This window comes from Canis lupus, chromosome 8 (assembly GCF_003254725.2).
Source record: "Canis lupus dingo isolate Sandy chromosome 8, ASM325472v2, whole genome shotgun sequence".
In the NCBI taxonomy this organism is placed as follows: Eukaryota; Metazoa; Chordata; class Mammalia; order Carnivora; family Canidae; genus Canis; species Canis lupus.
In genome coordinates, this window is record NC_064250.1 from 25,414,231 (window position 1) to 25,429,599 (window position 15,369).

Below are 15,369 nucleotides of genomic sequence, written 5' to 3' on the forward strand. Positions count from 1 at the left end.
AAGCATTCTTTGTCTGATATCAATAGAGCCACTTCAGCTTTGTAATGATTAGTGTTTTCATGTTACAACTCTTCCCCAATCTTTTACTTTTTACTTATCTATTTCTTATATTTAAACTCTAATATCATATTGTTGACTTTTCTTTTGTGTTTATATTTTAGTCTGCCTTTACCTTATTTGTAACTCTTCATTCACTTGAACAGATATATTTTCTAACTAGAATCATTTACCTTCAATCTAAAGTACTTATTATTTATTATTTTTGTTATAAATAATATATTTTTCTCCTTTTACTTATTCATTACCAAATATTCTATATCTATACACAATAGAGAATCATGGTAAAAGAACAAAAATCTTGTGTCCTCACCACAACCAATATTTACAATTTATTTTGTGGATAGAATCCAGGAGCAAAAAATATTCAAATTCATTTATCCATTCTCTAGCTGATAGACATTTAAATTAATTTTTCCCTTCCTTCTTCTCTCTCCAGCAAATATTGATATAATGAACATTTTTGTGAATAGTTCTTTGTACAGATGATTTTAGGCTTCTCTAAAGTATATAACTTGAGTAGAACTATAGAACCAGTCTTAAGTACATCTTCAAAACTGTTATTCATTGCCTAATTGATTATAAGACCATTGTGCCAATTCTATACACATTTGGGGTGGAATTAGGGATCAGTGTGCAGAATTGCTACAACATATTATTAAAAAGATCCCGTTTTCAGAAAAGTTTAGGTAACATAGAAAGAAATAGAAAAGTGTGACCCATTGACAGGAAAAAAAGAAGACAGTAGAAACTTCTTTTGAAGGGGCCAAGGTGATGGGCTTAGCATGAAATACTTTAAGAAGCTATTTTAAATATGTTCAAAGAACTAAAGGCAATCATACAAAAAGAAAATATATGAGATATGATAAAAATATTTCATAAAATAGAGAACATTAATAAGCAGATATAAATTATTAAATAATTACCAAATAAAAATTTTAGACTGAAATTCCAGAATTCCTAGAATTTTATACCCAAAATTAAAAAAATTACTAAAGAAATCAACAACATATTTGAGATAGCAGAAGAAAAAAATTAAAATATATCAATAGAAATTATACAATCGAAACAGAAAGGAAAAAATAATTTATTGGTATTTGTTAAGGACTTCCCACAAAGAAAAAAATAAGTACAGATGACCTTACTAGTGAATTCTACCAAACATTTGAAAAACTAAGTGTAATCTTAACAGACTCCTCCAAAACAAAACAAAATAGATGAAGAGGAACTGTATTACTTAGCTCGACTCTTAACTTGTTTGAGGACCATAAATGGGACCTGTAGCTTGTACCTGCTAATCCATATCTAACATGCATGAGTGTATCTTCCATCTCCATTGGCCAGGCTGGTGTCCAAATTGGCAATGCCTACTGGGAGATCTATTGCCTGAGACAGGGCATCTAACCCAATAGCCAGATGCCAAGTGATAAGACCATTGGAGCAGGAGATGACTCCTTCATCACCTTCTTCAGTGAGACAGGTACTGGCAAGCATGTGTCCAAGGCAGTGTTTGTAGACTTGGAACCAATGGTCAATGATGAAGTTCACAGTAACACCTACTGCCAGTTCTTCCATCCTGAGCAGCTCATCACAGGCAAAGAAGATGCTGTCAATAACTGCCCTAGAGCACTACACCATTGGCAGAGAGATTATTGACCTTGTCTTGGACCAACTTAAAAAACCAGTCCACAGGTCTATAAAGATCCTTGGTTTTCCGTGGCTTTGGAGGAGGAAATGGTTCTGGATTCACCTCTCTGCTAATGGAATGCCTGTCTGCCAACTCTGGCAAGAAGTCCATTCTGGAGTTCACCATTTACCCAGCCTCTCAGGTTTCCACAGTTCTAGTTGAGCATTGCAATTCCATCCTCTCTAATCACATCATTCTGGAGCATTCTGTGCCTTATGGTAGACATTGAGGCCTTTTAGACATCTGTCATAGAAACCTCAATATTGAACACCCTACCTAAATAGGTTGGTAGGTCAAATTGTCCTTTATCATAGCTTCCCTCAGATTTGATGGAGCTCTGAATTTTGATCTTTGATCTGACCAATGTTGATTGGTCAGAATTTCAGACCAATCTGGTCCCCTATCCCCACATCCACTTCCCCTGGCCACATATGCTTATCATGATCAGCTTTCTGTAGCAGAGATCACCAATACATGCCTTGAGCCAGCCAAATAGATGATGAAATGTCACCCTTGCCATAGTAAATACATGGCTTGATGCCTGTTGTACCATGACAACATGGTTCCCAAAGATATCAGTGACACCATTGCCACCATTAAGACCAAGTGCAGCATTCAGTTTGTGGACTAGTGCCCCACTGGCCTTAAAGTTAGTGTTAATTACCAGCCTCCCACTGGTACTTGGTGGAGACCTGGCCACAGTACACAAGCTCTATGCAACAGCACAGCCATTGAATAAGGCCTGGGATAGCCTGAATCACACATTTGACCTGGTGTATCCCAAGCATACCTTTGTTCACTGATATGTGGGTAAGGGCATGGAAGGAGAGTTTTGTGTGGCCCAGGAGGACATGGCAGCTCTTGAGAAGGATTATGAGGAGTTTAGCATGGATTCTGTTGAAGGGGAGACTGAAGAAGGAAAGGAATTACCATTCCTTTCAGTCCTGCAACATGTCATGCTCGGAACTTTAGCCTCCACTAGCTGACAGGCATTAAAGCTTTATAGTTAGATTATCTTAACTTTTACTGTAATCATGTCTTACTTTTTCATGCATACCTGTAAGATTTTTCATTATGTTTCAAAGTAAAGGCTTTAAGAAAGAAAAAAAGTAGATGAAAAGGTACATTTTTCAACTCAATCTATGAGGCCACTATACCCTGATGTCAAAACAGATAAACACAAAAGGAAACTAAAAATTCTTGTGACTTTTTTTTTTAAAGATTATATTTATTCATCAGAGATACACATAGAGAGAGGCAGAGACATAGGCAGAGAGAGAAGCAGGCTCCATGCAGGGAGCCTGATGTGAGACTCGATTCCAGGACTCTAGGATCACGCCCTGGGCCAAAGGCAGACACTCAACTGCTGAGCCACCCAGGCTTCCCCACAATTTTGTTTCTTAAGATATATATATGAAAAATCCTCAGAGTACTAGAAAACTAAATCTAACTAGCAGAATATAAAAAGGTTATAAACCATGACCCAGTAGAATTTATCCTAGGAATCCAAGTCTGGTTTAATACCCAAATATCAATGAATGTAATATACATTTTAGTAAAGTAATGGCCTTATGAAGAGGTCTTATGGTGCCCTGTAGTGTAATGTCCTCTGTCCACCAGACCTGATGCTTTAGGGGTGTCTCCTAAGTGTGTTGTATGTGCCCTACTATTGTGGTTGAGTCACATTTGCCTTCAGTTCAGTTGTCTGCAATGGTTCTCTTTGCTTGTTGTGGGCAGGGTTTGTGTGAGTGAGTGGGTGTTTTTAGTGGGTGAGTCTGGAGCTCTCTTGAGTTTAGTGAGATCAGGCATTTAGCAGAGCTGAAGGGGGGCACTCTCCCTTTGTTGTTCCCTGAGAAGCTTTCATTTGTGGGTGGGGCTGCAGTCAGGCGGGGCTATCTGCCTCCAGCCCACTGCTGGGGCTGTAGTGAGACCCAGTTCAGATGCCTAAGGTTATCTTCCCCTCTCCCCAGGACAGGAGTCACTTTGGAATGGTGCTGTCTCTTGCCATAGCTAACTTACTTATGGCACCATTTTGGCTGGACTCTTGCCAGAGGTGTATTGAAGGGTATGTTCTCAGGAAGTCACTGGGGTCTAGCACTAAGGGCCAACAAGTTCCTCGTAGGTCCACTGTGGCAAATACCTGGGAAAACTTCTTCCAAGGCCAATTGTGTTGGAGCAGGCAGATTCACAAAAGTACCAGGGCCTGGACACTGTTAGCAAGCTCAGTGCAGAGTGTTGGCACTGTGCTGGTTTCTGCAGGTGTCCATGTATCTAGACTATGGGGCAGGATGGGAAATGGTGCCCACCAGCTCTTCCATTCTTAGAAATGCCTCTCAATGCCTCAGCCTTTCCATCCCACACACGAAGATTAGTAAATTAATCTTCTTGTACATCCTAGGTGTTTTTCAAACTGCTGCATCTATGCTGTATCTCAGGTGGGCTGTTCATTGTGCTGTCTCTTCCAGAATGGGGACTCAGTTTCCTATTGCCCTCTGGTTCTCCCAGAGCTGAGTCAACTGATTTTTAAAGTTCTAGGTGTTAAATCCCACTGATTATAAAAGCCCATGAAGCTAGGCCTCTCTGGTCTTCAAAGCCAAATGTTATAGGGATTCATCTTCTCAATGTGGCCCTCCCCACCCCATGCCTGGGGTGTCCTGTATGGGGATCTACTTGTCCCCTATCTCTAAACCTATGGTGTCACTCCTTCCCGTGTCCCATGGGTCTGTTTGGCTCCTGACCATCTCTGCCCTTCCTATTTTCTTTTGTGTGGTCTCTTCTCTACATTTAACTGTGGAAAATATGCTCTGCTGGGTGTTATCTAATTGTAGGTTTTATCTAATTATGTCCATGGGCCTAGTTGAGCCCAGGATCCTCCTACTCTACCATCTTCCCCAGAAGTCCTAGTTATTACTTTTTTTACATACCTATAAATGGAACAGTATGAGGAACTCCTGTATTAGTTTTTTGTTGTTATAGCACATTGTTACGTATGTAGTGCCTTAACATAAATTTATTATCTTAAAGTCTATAGGTTAGAAGCCCAACATGGGTCTCACTGGGCTAAAATCAGAGGGAGCAGGGCTCATTTCTTTCTAGAAGCTCTCAGGAAGAATCCATTTCCTGAATTGTTTAGGTTGTTGGAAGAACTCATTCCTTGCGTTTGTAATTTTTGAGCCCATTTCCTTCATGGATGTCAGCTGAGATCCATTGTAGCTCCTAAAAGCCAGCCACATTCCTTGGGTGAAGCCCCCTCACTCTGCCTTCAAAGCCAGCAATAACAGTAAGCTGAGTCCCTCTCACTCTTCAGATCTCTCCATCTGCTCTCACACCTATCTGACTCACTCTTTTTTTTTTTCATTTTCTATTGATGTACCTGATTAGATTGAGCCTAGTCAGATAATCCAGAACAATCTCCCCATCTCAAAGTTTTTAACTTTAATCACATCTTCAAAGTTTTTTTTTTTTTTTTTTTATTTTTTTTTTTTTGCCATATAACATAACATATACACACATTCTGGGGATTAGGAATTAGATGACTTTAGGGACCATTATTCTGCCTATCGCACCATAACTGACATGCATGTGCGAAAAGAAGCTCTGGACCAGGATAGATAGTCTCTGAGAGAAAGGCTCTGGTGCATCAAGAGTACAGTAGATGACTTGAAAAGGGAGGAAGGTGCAGGAAACACTGTCCTACCTCGGATGGAAAGCAAAGGTTGAAAGAAGAGATACCTCCAGAGGCTATGATTGGCCATTCAGAGACTTTTAGTATAGTAGTCCTCAAAGAGAAGTGCCCAGGGCTAACTGTGGCTTCCTTGGATATATACATCCGAAATGCATGTAACCCTTGAACCAGAAACCCCTTCACAGAAACAATAAGCATTGGGGAAGTTTATGAAGGCACATGTGTTTTAAATTGTCCTGCTCCTGCCCCTCACTGTAATACCTAGCATAACCTCACTTAATAGCACTCTCTTGACAGTTGTTTACATAGACCTTTGAAAATTAGGAGTTGATATTGGGATATGCCTTACAATGGACATAAAATGGCAAATTAAAATTTCCCCCTGAAGATTAGAGTTTACCTAAAATTTGCAGACTATATTTCTAAGCTGAAACCTGGAATAATTGCCAATTCTCTATAATTATAGTAATAATATAGTCATATTCTTTCAGCTCAAAAGTGGATGTGACAGGATGTTTGGTGTACTTGTTTCACATTTATATAGATTTCACATTCCATGCCAGTGCAAAAGTGGAATTTCTCATTTTAACTGGATTATATTCCATTCTTCTAAAATCCTTAAACTCAATTCTGCAGCCAGTTATGAACCAAATGTCTCACCGGGAAAAAGATTTTTCAGTGCTTACAACTCTAAATTTAAGCTTCAGAACTCTAGTGTTAAATGGCTGTAATTCATGCCAAGTGTCAGAACCATTGTAATGAGAAACAGTGAGACATAGTGCCATCGTTACATGTCATTTGTAAAGTACCAAAAATATCTTCAATGTCAGTGTTAATGCTATAATTGCAGGGGCCATTGGTGACATGTTAGAGTCAATACTTTAATCTGAAGAGGCCATCATCATTAATTGGTTGTACTCACTGGCTAAGAAATGACTCCATTTTCATAGCTCAAAATCAAAGTGGTTTTGCAGTCTTTGTGGAAGTTCTAAGCCTTTCTTTTCAAAGTCATTGACTAAGCCTTATTTTCATGATGAGTTCAGCATGAAAGCAGAAGCAAGAGTAATTTCATACTCTTAATGACTTTTTTCTTTAATACTTAAACAGGAATTATTGCTTTTTAAAGGATCCTTTGCTTTTATATTAAAATTTTAAGCTCAAACATTAGTACTTCATTAAACTGTTTTTGAGTTTTCTGATATAATAAGGTCTAATGGCTTAATTTAATTAAGCAAACATAACATTTAGCAGGCATGCTGTATTTTCCCCAAACTACTGATTTTCAATCTTTAAATTCTTGAGGGATAAGATAGTTCTGCATTCAGATCTTTTACCACATAACATCTTGCACCATATAATTAAAACTTTGTGTTTGTTTCCAGATAAACTACCTGATTTAGGCCTACCTCTTTCCTGTGATAATAGAGATGTAAATTGAAAGAAAGCAGTCAAGAACTGGTGAAAATTTGAAATAGCCCCTATGGAGATTTGAAAACGGGATCAATTAGGAAAAAACAAAAGGATTTGCAATTAGAGAACAGGTTGCAAAAGCTACAGCTTTTCCATTTGTAGCAGAACTAATAAGTAAGATTGTGGGATATTTTTTTGCCCTCAAAGCAATGCTCAATGTCACAATAACATGATAAAAACAAGAGGATAGATGCAAGGGATATTTATGAATAAACAATACTTGATGATCTGTTGGAATAAGAATCAGGACTGTCTAGGATGACTCCAGGGTTTCTGGCTTGGGAAATTTGTGGCTTGTAATGCTTTCCTAACATAGAAATCTCAAGATAAGATGAAAATGTGGTAAGATGCAGAAGGTAATTTGCCTTCAGTCTCTTGAGGTCAAGCTACTTGAGAGACTTCCAGGTGGAAAGACTACAAAATGCAGGCACTTAAGATCAAAATAAAATGAAATGTGTTCAGTTTTGGCTGCTACTTGTTGAGTAAACTGGGCCTTGGCAAAGAACGCTTATTCCTTTAGGACTCAGGGTCTTTATCTTAGATGAGGAAAAATAAAAAGAAGTTATTCTGTAGTACACTTATGACACATTCTCAAGAGAATGGTGTTGACATTTCTATAATCACACAGTCTGAAGCAGTTCCCAGAAGATTATTAAATATATAGGGTCTGATGGAGGATCCATACTATTTCCTGTCTAACTTCTAAAAATATGTCATGTATGGAACTGTCTCATTCAACTGTGCTCAAATATGGAGGTTGTTAACAGTTACTTAACATATTTTTATTTTTCTAATGGGAACAAAAGAGCTATGTCTTCCTATTGGCAGATTTAATTATTCTTCATTTTTGTAATGTTTGTCATCTCTGTGAATAGATTGCCACTTGTGTAATCAGGTAGAAAAAAAGGTTTATAATATTAATAGAAATTACACTAATATGTGTTGCAATTTTGGCATACCAAATATATTCAAATTTTGTATATTTTGGGCTTTAGAGGTCATAATTTTACCTGAAAATATCAGACAAAAGCAAAACCTACCTGTAAAGCCACTCTTTTCTGAGAAAGATATAAAGTAAGGAGTGAAAATTTAGCTCTCCTGTTTCTTTTGCAGAGGTGACCACAACTAACAATCCTTGCATTGTTTCAGTTCTTGAAAACAAACTCAATAGGGTGGAGGAAAGTGATCCCAGATAGAATAATGGAAGTAATGCATAAGAAGTAAAAAGCAGGGGCACCTAGGTGATGCAGTCAGGTGGGTGTCTGACGCTGGATTTAGGCTCTCAGGTCAGACCTCAGCGTCATGAGATAGAACCACACCTCGAGCCCCACCCTGGGCTCCATGCTCAGTGGGGAGTCTGCTTCTCTCCCTCTCCCTTTCCCTCTGCTCATGTGCTCTCTCTCTCTCTCTCTCTCTCTCTGCTCATATGGTCTCTGTCTCACACTCTCCCCCCACCAAATAAAAACAAATAAGTCTTTTTAAAATATTTTATTTATTCATGAGAGACTCACAGAGAGAGGCAGAGATTTAGGCAGAAGTAGTTTCCATGCACGAAGCCCAATGTGGAACTCAATCCCAGGCCTCTGGGATCATGCCCTGAGCCAAAGGCAGACACTTAACCTCTGAGCCACCCAGGCATCCCACAAATAAATCTTTTTTTTAAAAAAGGAAGTTAAAAGCAAATGTAGAAAAGGTAAATATGAAAGATTATGCCAGATTTCAGGTTGTACTACAAAGCTGTGGTCATCAAGACAGTGTGGTACTGGCACAAAAACAGACACATAGATCAATGGAACAGAATAGAGAACCCAGAAGTGGACCCTGAACTTTATGGTCAACTAATATTCGATAAAGGAGGAAAGACTATCCACTGGAAGAAAGACAGTCTCTTCAATAAATGGTGCTGGGAAAATTGGACATCCACATGCAGAAGAATGAAACTAGACCACTCTCTTTCACCATACACAAAGATAAACTCAAAATGGATGAAAGATCCAAATGTGAGACAAGATTCCATCAAAATCCTAGAGGAGAACACAGGCAACACCCTTTTTGAACTCGGCCACAGTAACTTCTTGCAAGATACATCCACGAAGGCAAAAGAAACAAAAGCAAAAATGAACTATTGGGACTTCATCAAGATAAGAAGCTTTTGCACAGCAAAGGATACAGTCAACAAAACTAAAAGACAACCTATAGAATGGGAGAAGATATTTGCAAATGACATATCAGATAAAGGGCTAGTTTCCAAGATCTATAAAGAACTTATTCAACTCAACACCAAAGAAACAGACAATCCAATCATGAAATGGGCAAAAGACATGAACAGAAATCTCACAGAGGAAAACATAGACATGGCCAACATGCACATGAGAAAATGCTCTGCATCATTTGCCATCAGGGAAATACAAATCAAAACCACAATGAGATACCACCTCACACCAGTGAGAATGAGGCAAATTAACAAGGCAGGAAACAACAAATGTTGGAGAGGATGCGGAGAAAAGGGAACCCTCTTACACTGTTGGTGGGAATGTGAACCGGTGCAGCCACTCTGGAAAATTGTGTGAAGGTTCCTCAAAGAGTTAAAAATAAACCTGCCCTACGACCCAGCAATTGCACTGTTGGGGATTTACCCCAAAGTTACAGATGCAATGAAACGCCGGGACACCTGCACCCCGATGTTTCTAGCAGCAATGTCCACAATAGCCAAACTGTGGAAGGAGCCTCGGTGTCCATCGATAGATGAATGGATAAAGAAGATGTGGTTTATGTATACAATGGAATATTACTCAGCCATTAGAAACAACAAATACCCACCATTTGCTTCAACATGGATGGAACTGGAGGGTATTATGCTGAGTGAAGTAAGTCAGTCGGAGAAGGACAAACATTATATGTTCTCATCCATGTGGGGAATATAAATAATAGTGAAAGGGAATATAAGGGAAGGGAGAAGAAATGTGTGGGAAATATCAGAAAGGGAGACAGAACGTAAAAACTGCTAACTCTGGAAAACGAACTAGGGGTGGTAGAAGGGGAGGAGGGTGTGGGGTGGGAGTGAGTGGGTGACGGGCACTGGGGGTTATTCTGTATGTTGGTAAATTGAACACCAATAAAAAATAAATTAAAAAAAAGAAAGATTACCAATTGTTTAAAGCAATAATGTTAACAAATCACTGCAGTGTGGATAACATATCTGACAGTAAAATGTATAATAGAAGGAAATCAGCCAGAGGAGTTTAAGTAGAGTTAAAACAAATGTTTTACATTATATTGGACCTTGTCTGATTTAAGGTACATGGTAATAAGTTATGGATGCCTTTTGTAATTTCTTAAGTAACCAGTAAAAGAATGACAAAGTCATGGTAAGTCAGATAACAGAAGAAATACAATGAAATATTAAAACATTCAATTAGGGCAGCCCAGGTGGCTCAGCGGTTTAGCGCCGCCTTCAGCCCAGGGCCTGATCCTGGAGACCTGGGATCGAGTCCCACATCGGGCTCCCTGCATGGAGCCTGCTTCTCCCTCTGCCTGTGTCTCTGCCTCTCTCTCTCTGTGTCTCTCTCTGTGTCATAAATAAAATAAAAATAAATCTTAAAAAAAATAAAAAAATAAAAATAAAAATAAAACATTCAATTAATGCAAAAATATCAAGAGAGGAGAAATAAAAGGCCTAATAAAAGATACTGCAAATGGAACAAAATGAACAAGATTTTATAGCCCAATGCACATGTATACACATATATACACACAGAGACATATATGCTATGTAAACATGATATGTAAGCAAAAACATAGCTGGTTTGGGTGTGCTAATATATTATATATTATTATATTTTCAATTTAAAGGTAAAAGTAACAGGAAAGATAAAGAGGGACATTTTGTAGTGATAGGTAACAACAGGAATATATAACATTAATAAATTTATATAAGCTTAATAATACAGCTTTTAAAATATATAAACTCAAAAGTGACAAACCAAAAATAAGAGCTCAATAAATCCACAATGTAAGTGGGAGATTTTTAAACGTTTGTCTTGGTAACATATAGAAAAAGAAGACAGATATAGCACATTTAAACATTATAATTAACCAATTTGACCTAATTGAGATTACATCCAACACATGCAGAAAAATATATCTTTTTCAAGTGTACTTAAAACATTTATCAAAATGTTCTGGACCATGAATCATGTTTTGTGAATACTGTCGAATTAAGTCAGGGCTCAATAAGGCAAAAAAAAAAAAAAAAAAAAAAAAACTAGAAAATATTTGTGGAAATGAATCATAATATTTCTAACTAACCTATAGTGAAATAAAAAGTCAATCACAAGGGGTAGAAAATATTCTGAACTCAGTGATGATGAAAATATAGCAAATCAAAATGTTGTAGATGCAGCCAAGGCAATAATTAAGATGGGAAACTCCCATCCTCTAGTCCTGGGATCCACAGATGCACTTCAAGGTCAGGATGTGAGAGACAGTGTGCCTTCGTATACCTTTCAAAGCAGCTTGGAGGCCAAGCATCTTGAGAAAATATTCTTCAGGTCCCCTTTGCAGGCACAATTAATATCTTTTCCCATTTGTTTCATGATGAAGACCACTATCCAGCATTTGGCTGAGACTTCTACCTCACTTTCCCATCAGGTTATTAACTTTGTCACAGGAAATTGAATCATAAAATTTAGAGCCTTACCTACTATGTATTTCACCCCATAAAATCAAATCACACATATCAACAAAATAAAAGTCAATACTAAATTTCAGATGCACATGTTTGAAGACTGAAATTGATATGATTTCAAACAGAGGCAATAACATATAAAGCTGACCTCCAATCATAGTGCTTAGATGGCTCTCTGAAGATTTCCAGTCCCCTCTCTGGACAGATGCAAGGTGCTCTGGAGAATTAATCAGCAAAAAATCAAATGTATCAGTCATTTGAGCCGGGCTGCTTCCTAGACTGCTGGCATTTGAACAAAAGAGGTAGCTGGCAAGATTAACAAAATCATTCTGTTTCATTTTTATAAATTTAGCCAGAAAGGCTCACTGGTTTTTAAAGAAGTAAGGAGATTAAGATATTTCAAGACACAGAAATCAAGTGAGAAACATGGAAAAAATTCTCTCTGTTCAGCCAGGCATAATAAACATCACAATTAATAAAAGCATGTTAAATTATCCTTAATCATTAAAATTAACTTATATTATACATTCTTTCCATTTTCTATCTTTAATTACTTCAACTTTAATTAGCACCAGTATTATTTTTTCTTAATCACTTTCATAAAAATGAAAGTTATCTCTAAATGAGTCCATTACATTGGATTCTCTTAAATCCCCAATCATATTTCATTTGTTAGGCAAATATTAACTTGATTGATAAAAATCAGATAATCCTTATTTTCCTCTGTGTTCTAGAGGATTTCAGAGGGTTTCCAGATACTGGTGTTATTTTTTTTTAAGATTTTATTTATTTATTTATGAGAGACAGAGAAAGAGGTGGAGACATAGGCAGAGGGAGAAGCAGACTCCCTGCAGGGAGCCTGATGCAGGACATACTCCCAGGACCCTGGGATCAAGACCTGAGCCAAAGGCAGATGCTCAACCACTAAACCACCCAGGCATCTCTGGTGTTATTTTCTTCCTAAGATGAGTTTATTTTTTTTTAATAATTTGGAAACTAAAGTATTTATTTCATGTCCACATATTCATGCTAGATAAATTGCATAGTTCTAGGTATGACAATAATTTCTGCATGGGAAATACCAGGTCATCTCCTCACACACAAAAGAAAAATCATGCTAAAACTAATGTTTTTCAAACCGTGGTTCTGAATCCACTTGCATTTGTTACAAATGCTGATGCATAGCTCCTACCCCAAACTTACTGAATAAAAAGTAGGGGGAGGAGCAGACGCTTGTATTTTTAATAAGCTCTTCAGGTGAATTCTTATTTACACTCTGGGGCATAAGAATGCTGAAACAAATAGCTAGAATGCAGCATTTTAGTTTTATATAAATTATATCCTTAAAAAATACAGTGAACTGACAAATTCAGTGTCTAGAGTGAGATTTTAAAAAATTCAATCTATTTATAAAAAGTTTGGAATAGCATCTGAGTTCTCTCATAGAACCAGAATGGTTAAATTAATAATATTCGTATTCTCCTCAATTCAAGAAAAAATAGCTTCTAGGATCTTATGAGAATTAAAGATTAAACCTGTTCTGCAGGATGCCTGGGTAACTCAGTTGTTAAAAAATCTTCCTTAGGTTCAGGTCATAATCTCAGGGTGCTGGGATTGAGCCCTGAGTCAGGCTCCCCGCGCTCTCTCTCTCCCTCTACTCCCCTGCTAATTCTCTCTCTCTCTCTCTCTCTCGCTTTCTCTCTCTCTCTCTCTCTCAAATAAATAAATAAAATATTTAAAAAATTAAAGCTGTTCTGCACACACACCATTCCTAGTTACCCCAGAGATGGGACCTTCACCTTGTCAAAATGACAATAAAAACCACATGCAAATAAAGTAAATGAAATTGGGAGGAGGAGCCTCGCTTATTCTAGGTAGGCTAGAAAAGATGCTGAGCCAAGCCAAACTGAGGCCATGAGAAGAATAGGAGTGATGTATAAAACACTTGAGTCTGCATAGCTAAGAAACAGAGCGACCTTTATTCCATGTATTGCTGAGTTGTTATTTAGTGACAATCCGGTAGTTTTGGCATTAAATAATCCATTGTGTCTCAATATGTCCACTCTCTTACTGGGTTAATTCACTGACCTCTGTACTAGGAAAGACACCTAAGATTAGAGACAATGGACTTGGAAAAGATAAGTGTAAGTAGCCCAGGCAACTTGTTGCTTTACATGGCTCTACTCCCTGTTCTTTAGACCCAGATCCTAAGTCCCCTTAGGAGTAAGGGGTAAGGAGCTGCCCAAAATATAAATGCCAGTGCTTTCATTCAGATGGATAGCCTTTATTACCACGTTTTATTCTCTGCACAGATTTTAAAACTCAGAGTAATACACGTACGTTTTAAAAGGCTGACTATAAGGGCATGTGCGTGGCTCAGTCGGTTAAGCAGCTCGCTCTTGATTTGTGCTCAGGTCATGATCTCGGGGTCCTGGATCCAGCCCCTCATGGACTTCTGTGGTCAAAAGGAAGTCAACTTGCTCACTCTCTCTATATATAAAATAAATAAACTTTTTTTTTAAGTCTAACTATAATGAAAAGCAATTGACCCTTTCCTTACTGTTTGCTATTCTCATATCCCTCTCCCTTACATTTTGTAGCATTTTTTTTTCTGAAATCTACCTACTTGTTTATAAATGGGAGGGTTAACTCCTATTTCTTGAATTACCAATTTAAGACATTAACAATTCTCTTCTATTTTACAAGAAGATGATTTAGATTTTCCTTTATTTGTTCTTTTTAAATGACAGCCTCTCCCTCTTCTGCTATACCTTGGGAACCCTTGCGTATAGAGGCTCTAGTTCAATTTCTGCATCAAATAAACCTCTATTCTCTTGCAGGGAGTAAGAGAGGCAGCTGCATGGCTGCACAAGATTGGGAAGGAACCTCAAGGTTCTTACAAAGACTTGTAGTTTATCCTCCTCATTGTTTATCTCAACTGTACCTGGTCCTCTAGCATGAGAACCCTTTCAGTGAGAACTATCTTGCTTGCCTCTGACATCCCTTTCATCCCTTATCTACTTTCCAGCTTCTAAAACCATGCTGTCATCTCCAATCTGACTTGTTTTAGAATTTAAAACATTTTTTTTTTTTACTGCCACTTGGCCAGGTTGTAGAAAGAAGCAAATGTACATGCATATGTACAGTACCCCATGTTTAACCCTAAATCTACTGAATAGAAAGTATAATCCCTTTCTTGCTTCATTGGATCACTTTTGTATAAATGAAGTCACCAGTGGTTTTCTTTTTTTGGATCAGTTTAATTTAATCTTATAGACAATAATCTTATTGCTTTAATTCTGACAATGCAGCGAGAGTACAGTAAAACAGGCACTCTCATACATTGATCATGATCATGTAAATTGGTACAACCCTTTTGGAAAACAGTTTAGTTTCAGTATATATTTAATTCAGTACATATTTAAAAGCATTTAAATTTTAATGCTATTGGGGCCCATAAAACTCTACTTCTAAAAACTTATTCTAAGGAAACAATCTTAAATACAAGAATAAGAAAATTATGCACAAAGATACTTATCATGCACTTATAAGAAAATAAAACAGATAATAATCTACTATCAGTAAGAAAATGGCTAAATAAGTTAAGGTATAAACACCCAATAGAATACTATATAGGTATTTAAACAACAAAGATGGAAATAGGGCTAAAGGTCAACTCAAAAGAGTTGTAGCCTCAGTGAGAAAGGGGTTTTTAGAGATAGAACAAAACCTGGTAAATATGCTTATTGAGGATATATTTGTATATTATTAGCATGTTGGAGT

General features: G+C 37.4%; 1 pseudogene; it reads left to right on the forward strand.

The window, feature by feature from the left end:
* Positions 1-1,371: 1,371 nt before the first annotated feature.
* On the forward strand, positions 1,372-2,730 carry LOC112657894 (tubulin alpha-3 chain-like; annotated as a pseudogene).
* Positions 2,731-15,369: the final 12,639 nt, after the last annotated feature.